Here is a 9,503-nt window from a genome sequence, read left to right on the forward strand (position 1 = left end):
CCCACACGCACGCGCGCACACACTGATAGGACAGAGACCTGAGGCACTGATCAGATTACTGGTGTGTAGCACTGGAGGTTACAGTAAACAGGAAGGTAGAAAAAGTGCATACTGAAACTTAGATGAATGTCTTGATTGAGTTTGTACTTTCATGTCCGTATGTGTAGGGTTTTTTATCAAAGTCTGTCCTTCTCGCTTGAAGTTCTTAGTAAAAGTTTACAGTCTGTTTGTTTGCTGTGTGTGAGGTCCATGTTCTGTGCTGTATGGAGCAGGGTGAGTGTTAAACAATGTGAGTCCCTTGTCAACATTTACACCATTACATCCAGCATCTTCCCTCTTTCTTTCCAGCCTGTCATTCCAATAGTGACTGGCTGCTTTCTGGTTACTTTATCCACCAGGCAGTTCAGGCGAAGAAGTCTTCACAGTCCAGAAAAGTCCCATTTCCTCACCCACACAATGTTTTCTCTCTCTTGCCCGCTGGCTGTCACGTGCGTGCGCTCTCTCTCTGTCTCCGTGTCTCTCTCGCTCACGTCTTTGGGAGTACTAGAGACCAGCTGCACCTTCCCTTTGACCATTTTCCCTTGCATGCACGTAATGCACAGACATCCCGAGCTCTGATGATGCAGTTGCCTGCTGGAGAAACGGACTGACAAGCCAGGGCGAAAGACACAGGGCTGAGGAGAGAGACTAGAGGAAAGTGACACCAGTGAAACAGCTCCTTGACAGGGTCAGTGCAGTCACAAGGACCTGACTAGCCCTTCCTGTGCTCTTTGAGTCTAAACGAGACTAAAATTGGGTTTGTGTTTGTCTTGGCAGTTTTTTCGGAAGCATGTTGCACACTAACGAATGAATTTTGCTACATGAACTTACTCTGAATAATGATCCTGAAAGTAAATAATACAATTAGCATAATGTCCTTTTAATATATTCCTGTGTAAATTATGTACTTGTTTTATATAACTCTAGCTTTTCATGTTTGGCACTGTGATCTTGGATAAGTAATGTCAACTCAAACTGTACCCCACCCCGGGCAGATTGAGAATTGGCCTTTGAAGTTGTCACTTAATAAAAGACCCTCTGGTGGTTCCCTGCAGAAAAGGAACCTCTCATCCTTTTCCCCCCATGGACCCTCCAGTCTCAAACGTGAAGTTCTTGGTTCTTCCCTGACACACTGCGTGGCCCTGAGCTTTGTGTCCAACCCACACTCATCCTCACCACTATCTCAGGGGGCCCTGGACGTGTCCAGAGATTCCAATGGTGCTGCGTTCTGCAGTGGGGAGATAGGACTGAAATATAAATGCATGGGTCTGTCAGGTTAACCTGCAGTGTTTGATTTCATTCGTCCGGTTTCTTTAGGGTCACCAGATTGATTTTTGATTGTTTTTTCTTCCTCCGAGAGCTGGTCTGAATATTCCTTCGATTAGATTCGTTCCAGCTTGGAGCTCCCATTTCTATTGGAACGCTTTGCTCTTTATGTAGAGGAGCCTGTTGTTCTGCTGTTAGCTAATACAGGAAAAGCAGAAACCAGAGCTCAGTAACAATTGACACTTTGCGGTGTTTGCAAAATGATCTGAGTTCCTGTCTCCCCCTGCTCTGTGCCTCAGCTCATTTGTAGAAATCCTTGTTCCTGCTGCTGTGTGTTCAGATGTCTCTGAGGCAATAACGCTTCTTGAGATGAGATTATCCAGAATGGTTCTATGGATGAGGAACCAGGGTTCGTGGCACGGTTAGGTTCAGAAAGTTCAGGCTTGTCTCTAAATACCATGAAAATAAAAGCAGAAAGTGCTGCAGAAACTCAGTAGCTCTGGCAGCACCTGTGCAGACAGAAGCAGCGTTCACTTGCTGAAGAAGGGTCACGTACTCAAAACATGAACTCTGCTTCTCTCTGCACCGATGCTGCCAGAGCTACTGAGTTTCTGTAGCACTGTCTTCCTGGTAGAGGTGGAAAGATTATGACCAGTTGGGATAAGGTAACAAAAGGATGAGGTGCTCAGATTAGCTCGTGCAGGACTCAGCTGCCTGGGTTTAAGGTTTTGGGGGAGAGGTGGAGGGGGTGCACAGACAAACATGGTTATTCAAAGATCTGGAACTTGCTCTCCATGAAAAGCTGGTGAAAGCAGAAACACTCAATAATTTCCAAAGGAGGTTGAGTGGATTGACGCTTGAGACAAATAAATGTGTCGAGAGTGAGTGGGAGGATGGGATTGAATTGGTGGATGGAGAGCCAGCATGCACTTGATGGGCTGAAGGGCTGACGGCTCTGCCTAATGATTCTATAGCTGCTTTTGCTCCCTCCCAATCACTCACTTTTCCATCATACAAACCTTTGCAATACTTTTGCTCCTTTTATGTAGCCCTGTTTTCCCTCCTGGAGGCTGTGCCTTTAACTGTCTTGGTGCTAAGCTCTGGAATTTGTTCTGTAAACACTCTCCCTCGCTCTCTTTCTCCCTATCTCTGTCCCTCTATCATATTCTCTCTCTCACTCACACACCCTCCCTTGCTCCCTTTCTCTCACACACTTCTCCTTCTCTTCCCCACGTCTTTCAGGGCACTTAGGAAAGAAATCTACCTCTTTGACCAAGTTTTCAGTCATTGTATTACTAACTCCTGATGCGGCTCACTGTTAGATTTTGTCTTATTTGTGCCCCTGAGAACTCCTTGGATCGTTTTACTAAGTTCGTGGTACTATATAAATGCAGGTTATTTTATAACACCACTGAAGCTTTTATCTGAGAGTATTGGGGCACAAGTGGCTGGCCAGGGAGCTCCTCAGTAACAGATATTTTCAACATGAGACATGACCACAATTTTAACACAACTGGTTTTGTATGGGTTGCACCCAGATAAATGGCCTGCTAACGTGCTGTAAGCAATGGAGGACTGTTCTATTCGAAGTAACGTTAAGACTGAATTTATTTCCTGTCGTTGTGCTTAACAGGCGCTGGGATGGACTTGGGTCAGATTGTTAGGGTCGAGAGTGTGGCGCTGGAAAAGCACAGCTGGTCAGGCAGTGTCTGAGGAACAGGAGAGTCAATGTTTTCGGCATAAGCCCTTCATCAGCATTCCTGAAACATCGATTCTCCTGCTCCTCGGATGCTGCCTGACCGGCTGTGCTTTTCCAGCGCCGCACTCTCAACTCCGTTCCCCAGCCTCTGCGGTCCTCACTTTCTCCCTCGGCTTGTTAAGGCCTGGGGTAGTCACCACTCCAACTCAGCCTCTTTGACGTGGATTTCAGATGTGTCAGAATCAGGCCAGGCAGTGCTCTGATAAGCCTATCTCTGGCCTTGAAAGGAGCCAGTATTGCCCAGTACAACAGCTCCATGTGGCTACATTGGCAATGCAGGTGTGATGCAATTCAGAGCTGCTTGGAAATGCGAGGAACTGCTGGTGGGTCATGCTGTTAGTTCAGTTACCTCCACTCCTGTGTGCTTGGAGTGTACAAACTGAATGCATTTGTCCATGAAATAGCGGAGAGTCTCAGTGCCTGTGTATTGATTGTTGTGACTGTCTTGGGTCTGTTAACAAGAAATACATTTATCAGAGTCGTCTGAGAGGCATCCTGTCCTGCAGTTGATGCAATTAGATTAATGTTGTCTCAAATGTGGTTTGTTAGTGGTTTCTATTGGCCAGCTCTGGCTTACATGTAATATTTTGTTCATAGGTGTTTTTAACTAACCCGTTCAGAGATGTTGCTGTGCGTCTTGGAGCAGGTGTGACTTGAACCCAGGTCTTTCAGCCTAGAGGTAGGGACACCACCACTGCACCACAAAACCCCCTAACATTTTGATATATCACCATTCATATTATTTCCACTGTCCCCTTCAAACCCTGGCTGTAGCCCTTTAATGTAGTACTGAGGTAGAGCAGGGAGTAACCAGTCTCCCTCTGTGTCCAGTCTCTGGCACTCTCCTCCCACCAGCTGAGCAGCTGCTGTTGAGATGGACTGTAAGGGTTTGAGCTGCTCCCACTGCGGTCGGATTTTAATGCAGAGATGCCAACAGCGGACTGTGTCAACATGAGCTGCTATGAGGCCAAACTGAGCTTAGTTGTGATGCTTTCTCAAGCGGAATTGCCCACCAGTACTCTGGAATGGTGTGTGAGGAATTGCTCCCTCCACAATGCGCACAGAGTGCGGCCTTTCGCTGATATAAAGTTTCTCCAGTTGTTTGCTGTTTATCAGCGTTTTGTTTCTCCCGTAGGGGTGAACCATTTCCTTCTTGGATTGTGACACTCTTCACAGGGGAAGGCTGTGAGACAGTGAAGGAGACCATCGTGTCCTTTGGTTCGGCCTGAGGGAGACTGCGGCCTCTGCAATGAGTGAAGCTGCCTCTACAGGTGGCCTTGGGACCTCTGCGGATCTCGAGCGTAGCGTTATGAAAACAAAACCAAAATAAGAGACGATATTGCTGGTGTGTCTTTGGCCATCTCAGCGTCTGTAGCTGCATTCTCGCCTTCCTGATGTCAATGTTGTTCATATTCACCAAGAATAATCAACATGGTAGATGTTTTTGATTCAAGTAGCTCTGTGTTTTTACATAAAAAACAATTAAACTGCTATTTCAGCAGAAAGCCTTTACTGTGAATTATGAAAGGTCTGTCAGGAAGTTGGATTTGTCTTCATTCTTATGTTAAACACGATTGCCGTGCCAATGTTTTGAATTTTTGTATGTACCCTTTCTTGTACTTTGGAATTTTCATCCAAAAATGAATGTTTTTCAGAATGAATTCCAGAATGTTTCAAAGATTCAACTTGGCTTTTTAATAATTGAGAACAAGGGTCTGGATATAGAAGCAATTAACGTGCAGGATCTTTGTTCTCCATTCGGCCTGCAGTGTAAGATAAAGATGTATCTGACTTTGTGGTGGAACTGAGTTGCAGCTACCCAGTTAATGTCTAGACCACGTGAAATCAGCTTTCACCCTCCACTTGAACAACAGCTCAAGGTATAAAGGCTGTGCGGGTGGTGTAGGGTTAGAGAAATCTCACAACTCCTCACCATTGAATCAATTAAAGACAACCTTGATTGACTCAGAATACTCAATGGACAGGCTTTGAGAGGAGAGAATTTGTAGGGCTGCAGGGAAAGCATAAGGGAATGGGAATAACTGGTCAGCTTTCTGCAAAAATACCAGTACAAGACTGATGGGCCAGATGGCCTCCTCCTGGGCTCCTCCAGGTGCTTTAAAGTTTAACCATGGGTTTGTGAAAGTGAGCTTGCTGCAATAAGCTTGCTCATCGGCCTACAGAAGGGATGATTGCCTCTCAATTGTGAACACTCCAAGCTGTTATTGGTTATTTCCTGAGCGACTTTAGACACCATTTTGGGAATGGATGTGTCAGGGGGGTCTTGTACTGAGAGATTCTCTCTCCCTGAGCCTAGTGGTGAGGGCTTCATTATGGCTGGGAGCATGTCGGGTGGAGTCCCAGGCATGTTCAGCAGAAAGCACAGGGAGGAACAGCAATCCTCCTGTCAACAGGAGAGTTAAGGGGCAGGTCAAGCTTCATCATAAACCCCTGTCTGTTCACTGCTCACTGAGAGCCCTGGGCCCTCCCCACAGAGATGAAAATCAGGCTCCTTTGTAGACAGCACGATAGGCTCTACATTGACACCTTTCCAGTGAACTAGTCACGGACTGGTGAGGAGCGTCAACAGCTGAAGTGCTGCAGTATGTCTAGTATGAAATACCCATCGTTGCACAAGGTTCACTGATTGACAACAGCACAGCCGGGTGTCTTTTGGTGTCAGTGCTGTATTGTCTAAAACTGTCTGCTTTTAATTGGCACCTCTGCATCTGTTTTTGGGAAGGGCATCGCCCTGGCCTTTCTGTGAGGAGGGGTTGGAGGTATTTTCACAATGGGACCTGATTACCACTTGAGAGGGGGATATCTGGGAACTGATCATTTGGAGCTGGTCATGTGGCAATGAGATTGAGCAGCTTTTTGGGACGTAACAGGCAGTACATGTGTTTTAGATTTTTAAAATGGGGAGGGGGAGGAATTGGGCAATTGATTTATATATTTTTAACCTTGTCAAACTTAGATTTTCACACACCAAATGGAAAACTAGGAATGAGTGATTTTGATATCTTGACCTGTTTGTATGTTTTACATTTATTTTCCAAATGACACTTCTGACTGTGAAATGTACTGCGATTTTTTCACTATCGGGATTACAGTATGGACAGGAGTTATTTAAATAATAAAAACATTTTCAACAATTGAATAACGAGTCTTAGGTGTCACAGCTTGGTTGTTAATTTATTTGAGCAGTGCTTGCTACACACGATCTCTCCGCACATGGACAGCGTTTATCACAGCACACTGCTCCATCATCTGCACTGTGATCAGAAGGGAGACAGGCCAAGTCGATTTTCATGTTCCTAATCCAAACCCCCAGAGGGTAATCAATGTACCACTTGGCTTTTTGTAGGAGCATAGAAGGGAAGAGCAGGAGTAGGCCATCGGCTCCTCGAGCTTGCTGCACCATTCAATATGATCATCGCTGACCATTGAATTTAATGCCCCAACCTCAGCTTCCCCCTCACCATATCCCTTGATCCCTTTTACCACAAGAGCAACAGCTAGCTCTTCTTGTGAACACAGACTGTTTCAGCCTTTCCTCGGGATGCTGCCTGAATTGCTGTGCTTTTCCAGCACCACTTATCCACCTCCTTTGGTAGTGAACTTGACAAACTTGGCGCTCTCTGGGTGAAAAACTTTCTCCCACATCTCAGTCCTCAAAAATTTATCCCTTTATTCTTAAACTGCCACCCCTGGTTCTGGGATCCTGTGCCATCAGAAACATCTTCCCTGTCTAGTCCTGTTAGAATTTGACAGGTTTCTGTGAGATCCCTCCCTCGTTCTTTGAAACTCGGGTGAATTAAAATCCTAACTGTATCATATCGATCTCTCCCCAGCTGTTGGTCCTGCCACCTCAGGACTCAGTCTAGTAAACCTTCACTCCACTCCCTCTAATGCAAGCACATCGATTGTGAGATAAGGAGGCCAAATCTTCCTCTCAGTGTTTCCAGGTGCAGCCTCTCAATGCTGGGTATAATTGCAGCAACATTTTTGCTCTGCTCGAACCTTTTCACAAGGAACAGTTTGCCTTCGTCACCACCTGCTACACCTGCACTTAACTGTCAGCGGCTGGTGTATCAGGACCATTATTCAAATCGTAATCTGCCTCCCTACAACCTCTCACTTATCGCATCATGCTGCATCTGCTATGCATTTACTCAACCCACAGCCTTTCCAAACCACACAGCAGTGTCTCTGCATCCTCTTCAGAGGGTAGGTGTGGACTTGATAGAGTCATAGAGATGTGCAGCACAGAAACAGACCCTTCAGTCCAACTCGTCCATGCTGACCAGATATTCTAACCTAGTCCCATTTGCCAGCACTTGGCCTACATCCCTCCTAACCCTTCCTATTCATATACCCATCCAGGTGCCTTTTAAATGTTGTACCAGCCTCCACCACATCCTCTGGCAGCTCATTCCATACACATACCACCCTCTGTGTGAAAAAGTTGCCCCTTAGGTCTCTTTTATATCTTTCCCCTCTCACCCTAAACCTATGCCCTCTAGTTCTGGACTCCCCGACCCCAGGGAACAGACTTTGCCTATTTACCCTATCCATACCCCTCATAATTTTGTAAACCTCTATAAGGTCACCTCTCAGCCTCCGACACTCCAGGGAAAACAGCCCCAGCCTGTTCGGCCTCTCCCTATAGCTCAGATTCTCCAACCCTGGCAACATCCTTGTAAATCTTTTCTGAACCCTTTCAAGTTTCACAACATCTTTCCTATGGCAGGGAGACCAGAGTTGCACGCAATTTTGCAAAAGTGTCCTGTACAGCTGCAACATGACCTCCCAACTCCTGTACTCAATACTCTGACCAATAAAGGAAAGCATACCAAAGGCCTTCTTCACTATCCTATCTACCTGCGATTCTCATGGAGCTATGAACCTGCACTCCAAGATCTCTTTGCTCAGCAACACTCCCCAGGACCTTACCATTAAGTGTATAAGTCCTGGTAAGATTTGCCTTTCCAAAATGCAGCACCTCACATTTATTGATGGGTCACATGGCCTGCTTCCACACTAGGGGGTACTATGATTCTGTGATATTTGTCTCATGTTTGTTAAACAATCTCTCCACCTCAATACATTACCTCCAATCCCGTGCATCGAAATTTTACACATTAATCTCTTACGTGAGACTTTGTCAAAAGCCTTGTGAAAATCCAAAACAAAGCCGCATCGACTTGCCCCTCCTGATCAGCTCCACTAATGACATCCTCAAAGAAACCTAGTTGATTTGTCAAACTTGACTTCCCTTTTATAGATCCTATCTCTGTTTTCTAAGTGCTTTGCTATAAAATCTTTGACTCGTGCACCTTCCCCAGGACTAACATCAGACTCACTGTTCCATAATTCCCTGTTTCTTGACCTATTTTTTAATGAGCAGGGTTACATGTGTCTACGTTTGCCAATCCCTTTCTCCTGTAATCTCCAGCAGGACCACAACTCTCCAACGTCTTGGCATTCATTTAAGAACCTCTGATTTTAACACTCCATAATTGGTGGCTGTGTCTTGTAATACCTCGGTCCCAAGCTCTGGAAGTCCCTCTGACTCTCTACCTCACTTGCGTTCAATTACACTAATATTTCTCTGTGTGACTGTTTTGTTTGCTTTGTGTGTAGTAATGTAAGTGTTTCATTAAAGGTTGAGTAGTGTGTACAGTTCACGCTCAGAAAAGATTTACATGCGAGATGTTGCAGGGATTGGAGAGTTTGAGTTATAAGGAGAGGTTATATAGGCTGGGGCTGTTTTCCCTGGAGCGTCGGTGGCTGAGGGGTGACCTTATAGAAGTTTATAAAATCATGAGGAGCATGGATAGGGTAAATAGGCAAAGTCTTTTCCCTGGGGTCGGGGAGTCCAGAACGAGAGGGTACATTCTTAAGGTGAGAGGGGAAAGTTTTAAAAGGGACCTGAGAAGTAACATTTTCACACAGTGATATGTAGAATGAACTGTAGATGCAGGAACAGTTACAACATTTAAAAGACATTTTGACAGGTACTTGGACAGGAAACATTTAGAGGGATATAGGCCAATGCAGTCAGGTGGGACTAGTTTAGATTGGGAAACTTGGTCAGCATGGATAGGTTGGACCAAAGGATATGAATGAATGAGTTTTATTGTCACATGTACTCACAAGTGTACAGTGAAAACTTTAGAGTTGCCGCATTACAGCACCATCTTAGGTACAAAGGGATGTAGGATCAAGGATTTGATACTTAAGACCAAATTCTTAGGAGACAAGAAGAATGAGAAAAGCAAAGAAATAGATAGTCCAACATGATAGGTCGTAGGAATAAATTAGAAAAAAATAAAGAAGTTAAAAGTCTGGTTTCCGTGCGGGATGACTCTGTGTGTGTGGCTACTGTTGTTGGTGTGCATGCAATTACAGGGCAGTTAGGAAGGGAATTCCAGGA

At 45.3% G+C, this 9,503-nt stretch overlaps 1 long non-coding RNA gene across 1 annotated transcript in view; it reads left to right on the forward strand.

Moving 5' to 3' along the window:
• Positions 1-6,224, forward strand: part of LOC122558790 — an 8,024-nt gene extending 1,800 nt beyond the window's left edge. The window contains exon 2 of the long non-coding RNA XR_006314252.1: positions 4,200-6,224. This is a non-coding gene — a long non-coding RNA (uncharacterized LOC122558790). The remainder of the gene's footprint in view (positions 1-4,199) is intronic.
• The last annotated feature ends 3,279 nt before the right edge of the window (positions 6,225-9,503 follow it).

This window comes from Chiloscyllium plagiosum, chromosome 18 (assembly GCF_004010195.1).
Source record: "Chiloscyllium plagiosum isolate BGI_BamShark_2017 chromosome 18, ASM401019v2, whole genome shotgun sequence".
In the NCBI taxonomy this organism is placed as follows: domain Eukaryota; kingdom Metazoa; phylum Chordata; class Chondrichthyes; order Orectolobiformes; family Hemiscylliidae; genus Chiloscyllium; species Chiloscyllium plagiosum.